The 21,042-nt window shown below is 36.5% G+C and overlaps 1 protein-coding gene across 8 annotated transcripts in view; it reads left to right on the forward strand.

Moving 5' to 3' along the window:
- The window catches only part of ARID1B (AT-rich interaction domain 1B), a 411,155-nt gene that overhangs the window by 157,843 nt on the left and 232,270 nt on the right, over positions 1-21,042 (forward strand). The window lies entirely within an intron of this gene.

Consider the following 21,042-nt stretch of genomic DNA (forward strand, 5'->3'; position numbering starts at 1 on the left):
CTGATGCACATGTTTTGGAACCCTAATTTTTACAGCTTTTACATGTATAGTGGGAGGTGGGTGAAATTTATTGTGGTCAACTTTTAGTCACATTGAATATTTATTATCCAATTATTTGATTCTTGAAGGAATTAAAAAGGGTGATAGGTTCTGTGTTTTACGCTGTAAGCTTTTTTCTTTAGCATACAATTCACAGCTTGTTGCTGAGCCCTTCTGTGTGTGTATGCACGTAAATGGTGTTGGTAAATGTAACATTTACTGAGTATTTGGAAATTGGCTTGTGGTTTTAGGAAGTTGACCCATGGGAAGTGGGTGAATAGTGAATTCCACTTTTTTCCCACTGGATTTTTAATGTTTTCGGAGGAGCTCAACTTCATAGGTTTGCAATTGGCTGGTTATGTGTACTACTATGCAATTAAAATTATGAAAAATTTGTTATAAATTGATACAGATTTTCTGTGTAGCTCTAAGAATAGTTTGCAGTGTATGACATTCTTCACATCCACTTGAACTTTGGGGTCTCTAACCTAGACTATGCTTTTTTCTGTGGCTTAGCTCTGAAATAGGTGGTTGATATTTAGCTGACTCTATAGCATAATTAGGGAGGGAAAGAAGCGTGTAGTCCCAGAAAACTGATTGAAGCTTTTTAAGTTGATTACTGGAAAAGGATCTAAAAGTATTGAGGAAGTGAACCAATGTATTAATCGATAGTTTTAAGGTTTTCTGAGTTGTTCTGTATGTATACATGCAATGCTTTGCTTGCTTCCTTAATCTTTACCTTGCCTATTTCCCAAAGACAATTTAAGGTTGCTCATAATGTACATTTTCTTAGGAAGCTGTTAAAAAAGAAATGCTCTAATTGGTATTTTCATTCTGTTTTATAACTCACAGATACATAAGCTGCTGATTAACTTAATATTTCAATAATCTTTTTTTAACCAATAAAGTTTCCAAGTCTTATGATGAGTATATAGAAGTATCAGTAACTGAATAAAGGAAAACTATAGATAAGCTGGTGTACCTAAGACCTCCTGTCCCCAAACTGTTAAGATAAAAATGGACTTTATTTAATGAATTAAAGTGCGCCACTTTTCTTTCAGCAGGCTTTGTTTCTAGTTTCTGTACAAGGTTTACAAATGTATTTTTATTTCTGTGGATCATGCATCAATATTTTGTAAACAATTAAGGTAATTATAGTTTTGGGGAAGGATCTGCTGGTATTCTATATGGCTCTAATATATATTTTTAGTGTTATTTTTATTAAATACTTCAGTTTTCTAACTTGGCTAAGTTGATACCACAGGTACTGGGAAACTATTATATAATTGTTTTATTGCATCTGAATCTGCTATTAGGTCTTTTGGATATTTATGCTGTGGTTTTCCTTTTCAAGTGTCAGTGATAGAATTTTTGTCCTTTTATTTAAGGTTAAAAACAATCCATCATATTTGTAATCTCTAGTTTAATGATTTGGAACTAAGGGAAATTGTGGGACTTTTCTGTATATTTGTATATTGAAAAATATAGAGATTCTACCATTTTATATATATATATATTTTGTGTGTGGAATATATATTGTGGTCAACTTTTAGTCATTGAATATTTATTATCCAATTACTTGGTTCTTGAAGGAATTAAAAAGGGCGATGGATTCTGTGTTTTACGCTGTAAACTTTTTTCTTTAGCATATAATTCACAACTTGTTGCTGAGCCCTTTTGTGTGTGTGTATGCACGTGAATGGTGTTATATATATATACTTTACATATATATAAGTACTAAGTCTTTATCCATCATATCTGTGATTATAGAAGGAAGCTTCTTAGGAAGTTATTTCTTAATCTGTTGGCTTATACTGAGATAGATTTTGTAGTATTTTCTGCATGTGTGATATTTTCCTTAGCACATATTCATTACATTGTCATATTTCCATTACAAGAAATCAAGACATTTCCAATATCCTTATGGTACATCAGTAATTTGGTTCCTCAGTAAGTTGTCCTCTAGCTGTTGTTTGAACTGGTATTTATATTTGCATGTCATTAAATTCTTGGTGATCTTCAGTAGCTAAAGCAGTTAGTTTTCCAGCTGACATAGATCTTAAGATCATCCACAATAAAGCAAATGACTGGTAAATTAATACATGTCCCCCTGTTGTCCATGTTGTCTTCCTGTTGGCCATGACCAGTAATACTACTTTTCACTTAATGAACTCAGACATAAGCTTAGAACAAATCTTTCTAATGTTCACTTATTTCTGTACTTCTTAATCATATAGCTTTTTCCCCTTTGAGGTACATTAACTTACATACCTTTGGTATTGCTGTTATTAACAAATATTAACATCAAGCATGTGATATAAAAATTAGCTTGAAGAACACTTATCTCTTTGGAATATTATCACTTAAAATTTGAGCACATTCTGTAGTTCTTTTTGATATTGTGTCTAAAATTGACATGGAATGAAGCCAGCCAGCATTAGCAAAATGCACAGTGAAGGTCTTAAAAATGGTATAACTTACTCTTTTACTTTATAAATATTGAGTGAATCTCAATTTACATTCATAGGTAACCCCTAAAATACTACTTAATAAAATTTCTCTTAAATCTTTTGTTACATTTTCATCTCTTGTGGCATTTACTGGTTATCCTTTTATTGCAGTTATATAGGTGTCTTGGTCCCCCTATTAGACTAGGGTCTTTCAGGGTATTTAATATGTTTTACTCAGTAAGTATTTTCCTAATAGAATTTATGTAAAGAGTTATTTTTTTTTTGAGAGGGCATCTCTCATATTTATTGATCAAATGGTTGTTAACAACAATAAAATTCTGTATAGGGGACTCAATGCACAATCATTAATCAACCCCAAGCCTAGTTCTCAACAGTCTCCAATCTTCTGAAGCATAACGAACAAGTTCTTACATGGTGAACAAGTTCTTACATAGTGAATAAGTTCTTACATGGTGAACAGTGCAAGGGCAGTCATCACAGAAACTTTCAGTTTTGATCACGCATCATGAACTATAAACAATCAAGTCAGATATGATTATTCATTTGATTTTTATACTTGATTTATATGTGAATCCCACATTTCTCCCTTATTATTATTATTTTTTAATAAAATGCTGAAGTGGTAGGTAGATGCAAGATAAAGGTAGAAAACATAATTTAGTGCTGTAAGAGGGCAAATGTAGATGATCAGGTCTGTGCTTATAGACTAAGTATTAATCCAAGCTAGACAAGGGCAACAAAACATCCACGGATGCAGAAGATTTCTCTCAAAACAGTGGGGGTGAGGTTCTAAGACTCACCTCTGTTGATCCCCAATTTCTCACCTGATGGCCCCCCTGTGACTGTGCCTGTCTTAGGTTGTTCATCCCTTGAGGAATCTTACCCGTCTCTGGCTAACCAGTCATCTTCCAGGGCCATACAGGGAAATGTAAAGTTGGTAAGTGAGAGAGAAGCAATATTCTTTGAAAAGGTTAGCTTTTTACTTCTTTGCAGATTTATGCCCTGTGGCTTCTATGCCCAGCATTTGTCTTGAGTTATCTTTACCACATGGAAGAACTATGATACTCGGTAATTTTCTATATGAAGCACGAATTCTACTAAAGGGTTGTAATTAGGAAGGAAGAAGAAAAGCTATAGAAGTAGCAGACGGAAGAAAACATGGGAAGATTGATTATTTCTTTGACATATCTTCTTGTAGGGTAACATAAGCATGTATAGGTTTTAACAAACTACTAACTAAATTGCATACACACATTAACATAATAGGAATACAGCTACATAACATGTAAAGACTTTTAAATAGGTCTGTCCACTGGTTTCAGTATTTTCTTTTCATTGCTTAAGGGATCTTTTCTCAAGTATTGAATTGACATCAAGGGAACAGAGCCTGTGTTCTCCATAAGCTACTGATCGTAAAGGATTATGTTAGTGTAATATTTGTATTGACAGGGTGCTTTTTTCTGAAAATCATTTTCTTTTATTATTAAATGGCTTTTGAGTTTTACTTTAGTGATCTTAAACTTCACGAGAAACGGCACTTTGGGATAATTAAACTAAAGGTAACATGAAAGCACTTCTTAGTGATATGTATTTTTTAATTGTAAAAATAAATTGACAGAGTAATCATAGTTAAGTAAATACAGAACAGATAGATGGCTTGTTAATATAATATTATAAACATGTATAAAAGGAAGTAAACAAAAAGGTTTGATTTCCTTCCGTGTTCTAAGCAAATAGTGCTTTCTCTTCCTGGGATCTGAAGACTTGTTAATATCCCTCCGTTTAGAAATAACTAATTTGTTCTATTCTTCAGAGATGCCTGCCACCAGTTTGTATTTAAGCTAGCGGGTCCATTATTCTGTTTACCTAAGATACTGAATGCGAACAGTCTATTCTAATAGCCTTTGAGAAGGCCCATCAGGTCATTAAAAACCTCTTTCTGACCCTTTCTTCCTTGAATAGGAAGTATCTAAAGAGGTTGACATGAAAAGGGTTTGATCTTTTGAGAGTTTAGTAAAACCGCTAAATGTGTGGAATAGTGCTTATGGCACTTTTGTTGAATTTGCAATTAGAAGGAAATATTGAGGTTTAGATAAAACACATGTTTTTCAGCTCTTTGTGAGAGGAAGGAGGTAGTAAATGCTGGTTGTTGTTTGAAATAGAGGGTGTTAAACAGGATATTGGAAGCCTGAAAAAGAATGGTTAGAAAACTGTTATTACCAAGAATATTCTTTGGGCTTTAGGTATTAGCAACAGCATACAATGATCTGCCTTTGAAAAAGGCATACTGAAAAAGAATGCTGTGTGTATGTGTGTTTGGTTTTTTGCTTTTTAATGACAATGTTGGGTAGGGGTAAAAGGTCATGTACTTTGAAAGCATATATGAATGTTGATATATGTTAATAGGGGCATTTTTTTAAGTGTGTAGATTTGATAGTACAGTTCCTGTGAATGAATGGAAATTTTTGGAAAAAGGTAGGTGAAGTGTTTTTTAACTGGGGTTTCCTTTTAATGGAGTTCTCAGCCCAACTAGAAATACAAATTTAATATTTAATGTTAACATGATCTTAACCTGTTAGTTGGCAGGTTTTTTGCAAACGCCAAAATCTACTAGGTAAGAATTACAGGTATGGCTGCTGAATGAACTCTTTCCAAACTTTTAAAATTTGTATCTTGAACTTGATTTAAATAGTTGTCATTAAAAGGTGAACATTTAAGAAATTTTAAGTGAATAAAAGAGAAATCTAATCTGTTATCACCTTATCTGGTGTTCAAGCATTGATAAAATCCCTGTGTGCACCTGGAGACATGAGGTGTTTCTCATCCATGTTCTCTAGATATTTAAATTAGAGTTTGCTGAGGTTGGGAGTTAGAGAGGTCGCAGGAAGCGAGCACCCCTGGGGAGGGAAGAGGAGGCCCTCTGAGGGCTGGTGCCTGTAAGCCCGAGTTGCTGCACAGACGGTCAATCACTGGCATAGTTTCGAAACTGAAGGTACAGATATCTTGGATAAGTTTTAAATGGAACACAAAATATTTGTTTCTTACTTGGGATTTACCGTAGTCTTAAATATAATGTTTGTCATTGGTTTATTCCACATGGAGATCTCAATTCTTTTTGGATTAAGGTGAAAAATGTAAAGACTTTGCTTGGAAATCCTCATTAGGAAAACTGATTGTGACTTTAACAAGTGTTTATTTTCTAACATAGATTCTTTCTTTAATACGTGCTGTTCTATAATTTTATCCCTCAGAGTAGGTTTGTGATATTGGTAGTCATTTTGAAAGCAGAGATGATCCTTGAATGAGTTAAGAACTAGTAAAAAGTGGCAAAATGTTTCTCCCTCTTTCAAAACAATCTTCCACTTTAAATATTTGTTCTGTAAATAATATTCAGTAAAACCTCACCAGTTTGGATTTCTTCCAGGTAAAAGCAGGCTAGATATATGGAAGGTGAGTAAATTAATATTTAAAAAGAACTGTAGTTTGCTTTTCAATAACTTGAATGTTTGTGTGCAAAGTGTTTCTAAATTGAGGTCTTCAGTCCTGTTGAAATAAATGGATAATTCTAAATTTATTATAGCTGAGATATTTGCTTAGTGGCAGTGTTACTTTAAAAAGTCATTTAATTCTGAAAAATATATTTTAACTAAGCATACACCCTTCAGACTTTTTCACATAATATTCTGGCGATTTCCATTTAAAATATGGGGGAAATGAATTTCAACCCATTTTATGGGACTGTCAATTCCCCCAAAATTAATGAAGAAGTACTGTAAAAAATAGACACAAGACAAAATTGGAGATGAAGAGAGGCTGAAACATAACTGATTTGCAGGATATTGGTTTTGATAATAGAAGGATAACTGTGGTCTATAGTTGATAAATGAGGCTCATTAAGTAAGGGATGATAAATGCAGATATTCCTGGCTAATAGAAAAGTCAGCATACAAATTTTGCCATAACAAATGGGGGAACTGGAAGGTTTTGAACCAGCTTGCAGCTCTTCAGATGACCTTTGTAAGGCCATGGAGCTTTCTCTGTGACCTTGCAGCTCCCAGGTCTGTCTGCAAAAGCCTCAGCCCCGACCTGGATGAACACTCTCTGACCAGAGGAGAACTCTCTGCTCAGAAAGGGGAGAGGCGTAGCGTTGGCTTTTAGATTAAACCCAAAAAAACGTTGTGTGTGAGGAATTCTCACATGTGGACATGGGGCTCAGGTAGGAGAGGCTGTCAGCAGCATAGTTTCTTCAGGTTTTAATATTTTATGCTAGCATGAAAAAATGGCCGATGTCCAGAGGTACCTTTTCTCACTCTGTGCTGCTGTTCCTGTTCGTACAAGTGGCAGTTCTTGGCATGCTGAGCCAAAGGCCTCCTTCCCCCTTGCTTCAGAGTGCTTCCCCTTTTCATTGGCGTCCGAGGGGTCAGTGGGCTGCTTCTGGATTATGCAGCCATGACCACTAAAGATGTGGAGTGCTGTTTCTTTATACTACCCAACTTAGGTGGGAAATAGATTTAAATTTACAGATTTCCACTTAAAGTAACTGAAGGCACACATCATAACAAGATATATAACCAGCAGGTGTTCATAGCAGCATTTGTGGCCTGGTTAATTGCTTTTATTTTTCTTTTGGACTAGAAATAACTATTTTTAATATTAACTGTCAGTTTAGGAGAGGAAATAAATATATGTAGAGAAGGTTCTTACCTGAGAGCAAAATTTTCTGTTCTTCCCTGACAATGTTGAATTTTAGAGTGTCTCTCTCTCTCTCTCATCATTTTCTTTTGCCTTCTCTAAATTGTTGTAAAATAACTGAATGGTCTTGTTTTCCTTTGTTTGGGTCAAGAAATTTTAGCTGAAAATTGTTACTGTGTCAAAGAAGATTATTGACTCAACAAGCCTTCAATTTTCCGTGAATAACACTCCCACCCCCGAGCTTCAGGAACATGCCGTGCATGCATTCTATTTTAAAATACAGACTGTAATTTAAAACAGGCAGTTTGATGCCCCACTGAACTTTGTTTAAGCCTGGAATAAAAGAGGGAAAGAAAGCTTTAAGCCACAAAAAAGTGACTAAGCCTTCTCAGCTACTTTTCTTCATAATGCATTCTATCCGGAAAAAAGCTTCAGGTTATGATTGTTGTCTCTTTCCACAGGACCTAAATTGTATCCAGTGCTAGATTGTGGTGTATTTGTCTTTTCACTTTATTTCATTATTGGGCCATCATTTGAATTTTTTAAGCGCTCATAGTAGTATTCAATTGCGGCGGAATCTCTGTGCATACATTTGTGCATATTGTCCTTGTTCAATGCAGGTGAGAACATTAATTCCAAAATTAAATACATAATTTTAGCATTCACTTACTGATAGCTAATTTTCTAGAGTTCTCTTGATTTAAATGGTACCTAATTATTATACTAGAATGATATAAATACTTAACTGTTGTATTATTTACATCAGATCATTATAAAAATGATTAATTGGAAGTAATTTATATCACCTTTTTTCCCTCCTTACAGAAACAAAAATGAGCAGCTTATAATGACTTGTATGGCAGGAAGATACCTTTGTTTGATGAAGTAATACATTTAGCATGAGCCCTGCTCTGCCAGTGTCAGCTGAGGTTCTGGTCTTGAGCAATTTATGTCAGTTCTCAACACCATTGTGTCATTTGAAAAATAAATGTTAGAGTTAGCAATCTCAGGGCATGCTCCAGCTCAATCTTACGTTAAAGGCTTTCCTTCCTGATATGTAAGAGAAAGCCCTGATGAAAACGAACTGTCTGCCTTCAGGAAGAAGTTGAATGAAAGTACAGCAACTGAAATCTTCAGTGATGACTAATGTATGTCCTTGGTGGTCTCCCTCCCATTCTTGGGTGCCATTAGCTTTGGAACATATTTAGGGATTTGGGTTATGTAATTGAGTACATAGCCTTTTATTATTATTATTTAGGTATCATTGATATACAATCTTACGAGGGTTTCACATGAGCAACATTGTGGTTACTACATTCATTACTACATTCACCCATATTATCAAGTCCCCCCCACCCCCACTGCAGTCACTGTCCATTACTGTAGTAAGATGATGTAGAGTCATTACTTGTCTTCTCTGTGCTTTACTGCCTTCCCCATGACCCTCCTACATTATGTGTTAATCATAGCGCCCCTTAATCTCCTTGTCCCTCCTCCCCACCTCCTTCCCTTTGGTAACTGCTAGTCTCTTCTTGGAGTCTGTGATTCTGCTGCTGTTTTGTTCCTTCAGTTTTTTCTTTGTACTTATACTTCACATATGAGTGAAATCATTTGGTACTTGTCTTTCTCCGCCTGGCTTATTTCACTGAGCATAATACCCTCTAGCTCCATCCATGTTGTTGCAAATGGTAGGATTTTTTTTTTTTCTTATGAGTAAATAGCCTTTTTGTGCATGTCATGGGAGAGCCATGGGCCTTCTTCTGGACTCTGTCTCTATCTCTAACATATCAGAAATTGCAATGGCCCCTCTCTCTGTGTGATCAGATTGGGAGTCTGATGGATTTGAGAATAGGGAAGTCTAGGGAGAAGGAGAGAAGTTCCTTTGAAATTTGAGAAGTCTTTATGACCACCTGGTTAAAGTGAGAAGTAGAAAAAACTCACAAATAAGGAAGCTGCTGGAGAATGAAATCTTACCTTTGTAATGCACAGTCTAATGTCTTTTCCCACTGGACCAGTGGGAACCCAGTAGAGACGGTTTTCAGAACCAAAATGATTGTGCAGGAGCTTTAATTTCTTGCTAGTGGAAGGAAGGCCTTTGTGGTCTATACCTGAGGTCTTCATTCACCTCTGACACTGGGTTAACATGTGGAAACTATAAAGGCACTGAATTAAATACTCTGTGATTTTTAAATTTTAGATTTACCACCAGTGGAAATATTAGCAACCCAGGGATGTGAAAACCACCATTCATTTTTAATGAACTCAAGTCAGTTTCATGGGTAAATGCCTTCTGCATTTCTGTATTTTGTGTGGGCTTTTTTTGGCTTATTGGTTTTTTTAAGCCTTTGGAGTTCATTGGTTTGATTTGGGTGGAGTGGTATGTTACAAGTCTTAGCTTTAACTCCTTTTCTCGGTATGCATTCTGCATTGAGGCAGTGGCACAAGCTGTATCTTTTCTACAGGTAAAGTATCTTCCCTCAAAGCAGGCCACTGTGAGTGAGCCTGGTGACCCCTGAATGGCGGGACAGCACGGCCATATCTTGTCCCCATCTGAAACTTGTGCTCTGTGCTTACACTTTCTGATGTAAGTAGGGATCTGTGTAAGTCTTCATTTTTTCCATCAGTATGGATGGTTGAGAAGTGCAGTGAGCCAGTTAACACCATATGATGACTCTGAAAATACGTGGTTAGTCTTCTGTAGTTATCTGTTATCTCGAGAAAATCTGGCTTCAAAATAATACATTTTTTATGTATAATAACTTATTGGATACCCAAAGAAAACAACTTCTCAGATTCAAAAAGACATATGCACCCCTATGTTTATCGCAGCACTATTTACAATAGCCAAGATATGGAAGCAACCTAAGTGTCCATCAGTAGGTGAATGGATAAAGAAGATGTGGTACATATACACAATGGAATACTATTCAGCCAAAAGAAAGAAACAAATCCTACCATTTGCAACAACATGGATGGAGCTAGAGGGTATTATGCTCAGTGAAATAAGTCAGGCAGAGAAAGACAAATACCAAATGATTTCCCTCATTTGTGGAGTATAACAACAAAGCAAAACTGATGGAATAAAATACCAGCAGACTCACAGTCTCCAAGAAGAGACTGGTGGTTACCAAAGGGGGAGGCGTGTGGGAGGGCAGGTGGGGGGAGGGAGGGAGAAGGGGATTGTGGGATATCATGATTGGTGCACATGGTGTGTGTTGGGTCACAGGGAAGACAGTGTAGCTCAGAGAAGACAAATAGGGACTCTGTGGCATCTTACTACACTGATGGACAGTGGCTGCAGTAGGGTATGGGGGGATTCGATATTAAGGGTGAATGTAATAACCACATTGTTTTTTTGGTGAAACCTTCATAGGAGTGTATATCAATGATACCATAATAAAAATAGATAGATAGATAGATAGATAGATAGATAGATAGATAGATAGATAGATAGATAGATAGGTAAATAAATAAATAATAAAGAAAAAATTTACTGGAAACCATTTTTAAAAGTTTTGTTTTATATAAATGAAAATTTCAGCTGGAAATTTCAGCTAAAGAGAACAAATATGTCCAGAGTAAGGATCTTAGCGAGTATCATAGGTGTAAGGTTTGTGAACTTTGATGACGTGCACCTCCTGACATCTGTTTTGCCTAGTCCAAAGTAGACCCCACCCCATTCTTCTATTTTTGAAAGCCTGGTACTTTCAGGCTACCAAGACAGGTGAATTGTACCATGTCTTTTATTTATACAAAACTTTCATTTTCAAAATGTCTTTATTATCACTGGAGGCAGGGAGACAAATGTAGAGGCAGTTGTATTTTCTCACTAATGAGATTCAGTCAGATTGTTAAGAAGTGATGGTAGTGAGAATACAGAGGGAGAAAATTGTTTTAATAAAGGGAGGGATGAATGATAGATGCTCTTAAGGTTTTTAAACTGAGTGACCAGGAGATCTAGTGGTACTGGTGACAATCACAGGGAAATGGTGGTGGGACGCTGGTTTTAGGGAGAAAAGAATACCCAGAGATTTTGTGTGATTAAAATGCAAGTCCTGAATTACTTTCTTGAATTCTGAAACTCCTAAAAGAAAGCAATTTATCTTTGTGACCAAAGCCTTATTTTCTGTATAGTTCTTTATACAAGAGGTAAAACATTGTTGTAAAAAGGAATTGATGTTGAAAGAATGATAGCATTGGCTATAACTTTACATTTCACTTAAATTCTTGGAGATGATTTGAAGAATACTGTAGCAGGGATTGTTGTGTAAACAACTCAACAGATCATAACAGAGTGTTTTTAACTCTAACTTGGAGTAGGAGAGAGTACAGTCTCAAGAAATAAATGAAACTATATATAGTTCAATTGGGAGTCATGGCTGGTCTCATTCTCTTTGCTTTTAGGATAGTGCAGCAAGTTTATATCCTAGTATGTTCCTTTCCTTGGGTAGGGGTAGGCTATTTTATATTTGTTTGGTTTACTTTTGAAGGATTGAGGCTTTGTTTTTGTTGTATCAGTTCATTTTGGAAGAACATTCCTTACTTTATCTTATTATAGTTTCTTCTCTCTGAAACTTGTTTTGAATAATATGTCTTTGTAAGCCTAGTATGCAAATTTAATGTCTTTGTTTTTCTTTTTTGAGGTGTATTATGGGAGGGGCAGGGAACCTGGTTTTAACATACTCTTTTTAAAAGGTGTTCTCTTTTATTTTGTAAAAGTGGTTTACCCTTTTGAATGCCATGTGTTTCTGTGATATATTTGAATCCCAGCAGAGGAAATGGGGCATTAGGGAGATTACCATGAATTCTGGAAGGGGTATTATTCTCTTGTTAGGTTTGGTTTTAAATCAACTCCATACCCTCCACCCCCCACCCCACACTTTTTTTTCTTCAGTGTTTAAAGCACTGTCATCTCACTTCTTACATAAAGACCAAAGATTTAATACTAATGAATTCTTAAAATGTGTGTTTTTTACATATTTAATTTGATTCAGAGATTTTTAAAGTTCTAATCCCCAGATGTGAAAATAGAGACTCAAAAATGGTAGAAAATTGTTCTCAAAAGTTCAGGAATGGTGGGGTTATAGTGAATCTAGAGCTCATTCCATTGCAGCAGCTGCCTGCACGCACCTGCTCCTGCACACTCCCGAGTGTCCTCATGAACTTCAGTTGTCAAACCTAAGACTGTCTCTCCTTTTAAATTAAACTTTTGCCAGTTTTGATTATAGTCATGAGTGCCCTTGAATAAATACAAATATGTTCAAATTTCCCCAAGTACTTTTTGTTTTTCATAGTTACTACATGTATGCTTTCACTTCACTAGTATGTCTAAATCATATTCCTGATTAAGGCACAAGATTTTGCTTTACACAGAAAGGTTAAATTGCACTTAAAAATCATTTATTTCCTCCTATGTTTACCGTTTTATGGTAGAAATAAAATTTAAAAATAAACTTTAAATTACTTCACTAGCTTAGTAGTGTTTGTTCTTTCCTATAATACATTCAATAATAAGAAATTAGCCAAAAAACACACTTATATTCAGGATGCTTTCATTTATAATGCTTTATGTATTTTCTCACTTTATCTTCAGAGAACCATCTATAAAGTCTGCAGAATTCGTGCTTTCACCATGTAAGTTTACAGAAATGTGTTGCCATTTGGTGGAAGTCTTGGATATTTGGAAGTATAAAGCAGTGATGGCTACAGCAAAATTCTGTTAGCCTCCTTCACAGGTCAGCTGGTATTTATAGTCATTTATTATCAGTGCCTAGTAGTTGTAGGGGAAGAATGTTGATTCCTAACACTTTTATGAATACCTGGTGTGGTAGAAAAACGGTTGTGCTAGCTTTCTTGAGTGACTTTCGTGAGGGATTTTATTATTTTTACTACTTTTCCCCTGACTTAATTTGCACTTTCTATTTTATAGGGATGAAAACAAAATATTAAAATTCTAGCCATCTTTGATATCATTCTAGCCCTTTTTGGGTATCCAATTTTTTTAAAAGTGTATAATAAATGTACACATTGTTGAGAGAGCATATTCACACATGACCAGTTTAGTTTTGCAGCCTAGGTGCTTCACCTTTACCCTTTGCAGTACCTGAGATATAACATACATAAAACCTCTTGGGTGGTGCCTGTCTTACACATAAGTGCTCCATAAATGTCGATTTCTTACCCTTTCTTTGCCTTCCTTCTCCTTCGAAATTGCATTTAGCTGCCAGGGCTTGTGAGGGTTGCCAGTCTAACCAACGTCAGCATTCCTTTTCTGTGGATGAGGAGAACTGGGAGAGAGACATTGTAGAGCCGTGGAGACCCTAGTCGCGGACTCTCAGCTGACACCTTATCTCCGCAACTCCGCGCCTGTCCCCTGTTGTTGGGCCCCGCACCATGGGCCTCTTCGAATAGAATACCTCTGGGGGTTTGAATACTCTTGGGGTTCTTCTGCATTCATTTTGATTTTGTGTTCTTCCTTTTTATTTACCACATAACAGATGAATATGAAATGAGACAACTCCATTAACATACATTTTAATGTAAAACAATTTCCCCAAGATTATGCTGTAATTTTTGGTTTAAGTGCTGCAGACTAAATTTTGGGGGGAAGGGAAAAGAGAGGGGGTGAAGAGGCAAATCATCCTGGTTTTATCTCATGGCCAACTGGTTATGAAAAATTACAGGTGTAGTTTCGACAAATGAAATATATTGGTAATTCAAAAATGTAGTATTAGTCACTGATGTTACCTGAATTGGTACTCCCAACATTACTGTCAGTTGCATAGGTAACTACATGGCTGAATGGAGTTCACTTTTCCTTTGCCCTGTCTGACTTGTGGTGCTGTCAGTGAGTGGTAAAATCACCTGAAGGAAACAGGAAAGAAAAAGAAGGCATAAGCAAAGGCATGGGTAGAAATGTACTTTCCTTGCAGGTGGTCTGCTTTAGATAAACTCCTTAGATTGTGCAAAGGGTTTTCAGATTTCTAAGACATATAACTGTATGAGCCATAGTGCTTGTCCACAAATAACCAGCTGTGACCGATAACACATCTTTAGTGGGAGACTGAAGGTGGTGGATCCGGAAAAATAACTTAAGATATCCTCCTAAGTCGAATACATACACACACAAAATACACACAGAAAAGGGGGGAATAACCAAGAGGGGCATGCCTAAATTACCATATTAATACAAGAAATACAACTTTTGGAACTCTGCCTTGTTTCATGCCAGTTGATTAGATGACATCAAGTAAATATGTCGTGAATCAGGTGGGTTTTGCAAGGGGAACATCTTGCCTATCTTGTCCTGGTTTTTTAGTGCCGTTCATTTAGACAGTCGCATTTATTGATGTTTAAACAGTACATCCCAAATAGAGAATTTTGCAAATGGTTATTTAATAAGTCCACTCTATTTAGCCAGCAATGGTACTAGTGAGAAGGTACCTGGACAAATTACAGAGGGAATGAATGTGAATTCACAGTTGTAAATAGATTAATGCATTTTACTTTTCCTAACCTTTTTATTGACTATCCTGTCATACCTTTTGTATGTTATCCTCCCTATCAACTTTTGAATTTACCTATGAAACTAATTAATGCATTTTTTAGTGTGGCATTCTGATATAAAGTATGACCCAGACACTGTATAACTTAGCGATCAAAGTTTAAGAACATAGATTTCTTCATCAACAAAACTATTTAAAAAACAGCTTGGATGAGGTATTCTCTGAACATATGTCCCTGTGAATTATAAATAAATTTGTTTATTTTTAAATGTACCAATGGCTACTTTTCACTGAAAAGGTCCTGTTGTGAAAATGTTTTCATTTCCTATGTTTCTATGTAGAATTTGTAACCTCTGTGCTTCTAAAAAGGATTTGAGCTGACCTACAGCAAAACATTTTTATAAACTAGAACTATTCAAAGTGGAACACATATTTAAAAAAAAGTTTTGAAAAGGGAGAAGCAAGCACACCATGCTAATGCAGTTACTATGAACAGCTATTGAATTTAAGGCTGCATTTCCGATCTCCAAGATGGAAAGGGGAAACTGAGGTCACATAAAGCAAAAACATTATTTCTTCTGGATGGAATATCGATTTTCTTTTATTATTTTGTCCAAGGAAATATTCTATAAAGGAACATAAGCAATACGCCTGTGAAAACAGTAAAGATGTCAAAAGACGAGTTTTCTGTTTTTTGTTGTTGTTGTTGTTGTTTTAGTGTTAAAGAAGTTTGCTTTATTTGGGATGATTACTCAGGGCCTATATTAGGCATCCTGTCACATAAATAAATGAATGAATGATGGGCTGTTTTTCTATAACTTGCCTGTCAAAATTATAAATCCATCAGTTCTGTCCAAAGGAGTAGTTTATTGAGCCCATTTTTATTTCAGAGTAATTTTTTAAAACAATTATTTTGTAAGCATAAAATATGTAGCAGGATGAAAAGTCATTTAGCAAGGAAATAGTTCAGTTGTAAAAAGTATATTTCATAAACTTGTTTTTCTTTGTTTTGAGGGATAGGTGACATTTTGTTTTGTGATTTGGTTTTTTTCTGTTGTATGTTTTGATGGGAAAAGATTGCTAATCTTTGGGCTGCAAGATTTGGGGTCAACATTAATTGGTGAGTCTGGTGATGTCTGAATTTTGCAATGCAAGCATTCCATTAATGACTTAATAGTTATAACCATTTCAGTGTATATCTTGTGGCAAAATTTATATGGTTTATTTTTCTTGTACCTCTTGACGTGAGTACATAATAAAAATGGAGATGTGTTTCTCAGGAGAAAAAGGATAAGTCCATAATCCATCTAGCTTCTCCTGAGTTTTAGTGGGGAGGAATGCTAAGCTGGTGTGGTAACCCCACCTCTGCTCCCCCGCCTAGTGTAAGAAATTGTATTCCAGCTATATTTTGGTTGCTATGCCTCATACAGAGAGAGTGGGTATGGTCAGCAGGCCGGTGACCCAGTAAGGGGCAAGGATGTTGACACCAGTCTTGATTTGAATCCATATCTATCTTTCCCTTTTGGCCATTCATCAACGTTTAGTCTGTCCTTCAGATCTTTTGAAAAAGGACAGCTGTACTGTGTTCCTGTTATTGTAACAGAATTAGACTTTTGAGCCCAAACCATATGTCAGAACTCAACTAAAAGAATTTAACATATATTCTTATAAAGCTGTAATATTATAGTAAAACTACTGTTCATTGTTGGCCATTCTCATCACTTTCAATTTCTTTCAAGTAAAAGCAAGTCCTGGTGGTTTGGTAAAGCCTCCTTGGAGTGATTCCTCTTGGGTAATTTGGTAGGAGCTCTTCAAAAAGGCTTTAACTCCAAGGCTCGTTATTCTGTATTTTATTACCTCTAGGAAAGCTATTTGCTCAGGATTTTGTGGCCCTCTCAACTGTAGGGCTTGTGCTTTTAACTAAAACTGTTCAGCTGCAAAATCATGAAGCAGCACTGTGTATGTCAGCTTTATTCATTTATGGTATTTTTTTTTTAAGACACGAAAACCTATAAGCTGACAAATTGTGTTTCAATATTTTCCCTTCAGAGGACTTAAAAAAATATCTTGAGTTTGTTGGGATTAGATGGGGTAGTTGGAGAAAAGCTCCCAGAGTTTGGGTAGCTGCTCTCCTGCAGCTGAAGTGCACAAATCGGTTTGCTCCCTTAGCTGCCTGCTTGTGCTTAAAACAATTTTTGACAAATGCCAGAGTTTCACCAATATAGGAGTAGCAGCTCTAGAGGTGGTTTTGCAAGTCCCTTGGAGCACCATGCACATCTTCAGTCCCTCTTAATCTGAACAAGAAAGGGAGTGGTAGAAGCTATTTTTATTTTCTCCTGGGAGCAAGAGAAAAGGAAGGCAGAACTCTGTACCTTGTAATTTTAGAAAAGAAAAAGAAATCAGATTCCATTGAGATTGTTTCTTGTTTACTTTTTGTTTTACTCTTGCTGTCTTACAGTGTGTTTGACTAATGTAAGTCTTCCCCCAGGAATATGAGAGTATGTGGTACAGTCCGCCTCATAACCTTCCTGGATATTTTTATAATTTATCATCAGCTGACACCGCCTGGGTAGAATATTCTTACCACTCCCTCTGGCTGCTGGAAGTCTGAAATTACATCTTTGTCTTTGAAGTCAGGCATACTGTTAGCGTCGCTATGGTGACAGGGTGGGTAATGGCGTCCACAGACGGGAGATTGGTATTTAGCGCTTAAACACTGCTGTACCCAAGGCCTTGATTTTTAGAGTGGTTACTGAACTATCCCATTTTAGTAAATGTTTAAGAATTACATTTTTACATGGTCTTACTAGATTAATAGTCATGGTTTATTTCATTTTAACTGCAAGGATAAAAGCATTATTCCATTAAATGGGTAGCTTTTTTTCTCTTTTGGTTTATGCATTATTAACACAGGCTTTCCTGTTTTGCTTGTAACATTTTATAGGGTTTTTCAAACATGCAGTCCAATTTGCTGTCGCTCCTTTATTTTTTGGGCTTAACCCATTATCTGCTTGATCTTGCATGATTTCAGAAGAGACAAAGTTCTAATGGACTAAGCATTTAAAATATTAAAAATGAAGTGTGTGTGTTTTACTATGTACATGATAATCTCGACTGGCTAGTTTTTCCACATGAATTGCAGCATTAACTGTATTTTGAAATGTTTCTTTTGTCTCAAGTTTCTATCTGCCTTCTCTCCTGTACTGTATGCTCTCACAGGGAGGTGAAAGGAAAAGACTGTTTACAGTTGTGGGGAACTGTGGGGCATTTTGAAAATGTTTTAGTTAATACAACTTTTGAAATAATATTCTCTCACTTATGGAATCTGGTCTTAGACCAGTTACTTCTGTACATATAATTTGTGGATTTTGATTATTTTGTGTTAGAATAATAGTGAATTTTAAAAATTCATACGGTATCTACATGCCTCCCCCCCACATTTGAAATATGAATTGCTTCTAAATTATCATTTTGAATGCTTTGTGATAAGGAACTTACCACTTGGTAAAGTGTTTTATTTCTAGTAATGTAAATTGCTAGGAAATTCTTTCTTATATTAACCTGAAATGTTTTCTTGGATTTCGGTTCTACTTATGCCTTCTTAAAACTCAGAAGATATATGTAGGTCCCTCTTCTATTCCATGGCTGTTTAAATATTTGAAGATAGTTGGTTTCACTAGGTTAACTGGTTCCCTTATGTGGTTTTTCCCATTATGTGGTTTCAAGTCTCTCTACCACCCTATTCATAATTCTCCAATCAACTTCATTTTTTGTATAAGTGCCTCCAAATAGGGACCTACACTCAAACTGAATGTCTCAAAGGCACTGCTGGTAGAGAGACATTGTGCCTGCCACCCCACCTGCTGGGTCTGGACTGTTTTGATGCTGGGGGTGAGGTTTTATAGCAGCTGCACCTTCTCTGACAGTCTGATGGTAACTGCTTCTAGGGCATACAGTTCATCTATCCTGTGCCTGAACCCAAGTACAGTTTTCACATCTATCCTTAACTGAATCCTGTCTTGTTTCAGGCCGTTGTTCAAACCTGCTAACACATACTTGGATCCTGAGTCTAGAATCTGTTGTATTTACTAAAATTTCTACCTTTGTGCTATCAGTAAATCTGTATTTCATAATAGCTTTTAATATAAAAAAATAAATAGACTAATGAAGAACTTTCTGACATTCTGGTTATTGCCATCCAGGTATAATAAATCTAGAGCTTCTGTGTGTTCTAGGCCATACATTACATATTAACCACAGCAGCGTCATGAGAAACTTGGTCAGAGGCTGGATGGGAGTCCAGAACAATCAGGACTTACAGTCCTGTTATATATGTTACAGAGATATTTTTCAAAATAATTCATTGTAGATTATATTACTTTTCCAATAAAGTAATACATACAAAAGGCCTGTAATATTAGAAGTTAATAGAATTTGTTATTGAGATACTTTTATTTTCATCAGACTTAAATTTTCTATATAAGAGAAGAAAATCTTCTCTGTAAGCCAGTTCCTGTTGCTGCATCCAGTGAGATGCATTGGCTTTTTCCCTGTACTCAGCAAAGATAAACATCAAGCAAAGGTAAAAGAACCTGTGTCCCTCTCCAGAAAGGCCTGAGAAATGGAACCCGTGTGTCAGGTTCCAGTGCAGAAGATGCTTCCCCTGGTTCTTGGGATCTTACAGTGAAGTGGTCCCATTTGAGGGTCTTAAGACTTTAGAGGATGGGACTGTTGGTCATAGAAGCTCACCAGCTATCTAGTCAGGCTGGTTCTGGAGACAGCAGGTAGAGGATGCAGGGCTTTGGCTACTTCTCCCTCATTTCTCTGTGTTTCTGACACGCACCCTGTGCTTTATTTAGTATCACCAGCTCTCCTGGACTGAGGGAGTACTGGATACTAGGGAAGTTAAGCTGGCTTAGTCTTTTTAGGGATTCAGGCCTTGAAGAAGACATGCCCTGAGGGCCTGGTATTGGGAAGAGAGCAGGGCACCTGCTTCTGTAGTACAGGCAGCTTTGCCTACTTGCTCGCCATTGCCTCTGGGTAGGGGGAAGGGTGAATCCAGTGGGTCACTCAGAAAAAAGACATTCTTTATTGACTGGGTTCCCAGATCCTCTCATGTATTCATGGAGGGTAGGCACACTATTTCTGGTTGTACTTGTAGTGTGAAGGGGTTCCCCCTACTACCTACCCCCACACCTTCTCTCTGCAGAAGCCAGGGCTTGAGTTCTGGAGATAGGTGTCTGGGAGGCATAGCACTTAGAAATTAACAGTTTAACATTAAGATTTATAGATTGAGGAAAAAAATGCTTCAAATCAGTGCTGGTTCATGGAGTCACAGGTGGGAAGCAAATCTCTAGAGATGTTCTTTAGGGACAGTCTTCCTTTCCTCATTCAGTAGGCCGTGTATCACCAGTGACCATTTAAACTTCTGTAATTTTTTAGCAGTTTTGGCTTTAATTTGGGATGAGGGATAGACAAGTTCTCATTCCATTGAAATTCTTGAGATTTTTATTAAGTGAATTTTGCATCTCCCTGCAAAAGAAAAAATATATGAGGGCATTTGGGTTGCTGGATATTGTCCTGTTTACAGCATTTGTAGCAGAAACTGTGTTACAGAGACTTTTGGGTATTCTAGATCAACGCTGTCCAGTAAAGTTTCTGCATTGATGGAAATATTCCATATCTGTGTTGTCTAATGTTAGCCACTTGCCATATGCTGCTCTATAGCATTTGAAATATGGTTGGCATGAGGAATTGAATTTTAAATTTTAATTGAATTTAACTAGCTTCATGTGGCTAATGGCTTCCATATTGGACAGTGCAGCTCTCAAATGATGGCTCCTGTAGCCATATTTACTACAAAATGGATTTTCATGAAAATGACAGTGTGCCCACATTAAGGCTTTCACATTCTTGGCATATAAATCATTGATTCGCAGTGCATTCTGAACTAGCATGTAAACTTGACACATCCATACGTATGTGCAAGAGATTGCAGGTACAAATATACTTTAGAGGTAGAGCTCATCAGTTTTGGGGTTTGGCTGCATCAGTTGAAAACCAGGATTTCAGGAGTAAGGATGACTATACATTAAGTGAGTGGATGCTGTGGGCTTGAGTATCATCTTGGAAGTTAGAAAGCTGAAGTGCTTGCATGTCTTCCTACTTACCAGTTTATCTGAGGTTTCAGTTATCTGTATTTATTGGAAACAGTTACTACAGAGGTGTTACCTTAAGGATATCTTCTGGATACCTCCCTCCCACATGCATACCAACCTAAGGTTCGCTTCAACCGTGAGGAGTCCAGGCCCCTGGGCACAGACACTAGGTCAGGC

This window comes from Manis javanica, chromosome 13 (assembly GCF_040802235.1).
Source record: "Manis javanica isolate MJ-LG chromosome 13, MJ_LKY, whole genome shotgun sequence".
NCBI lineage: Eukaryota > Metazoa > Chordata > Mammalia > Pholidota > Manidae > Manis > Manis javanica.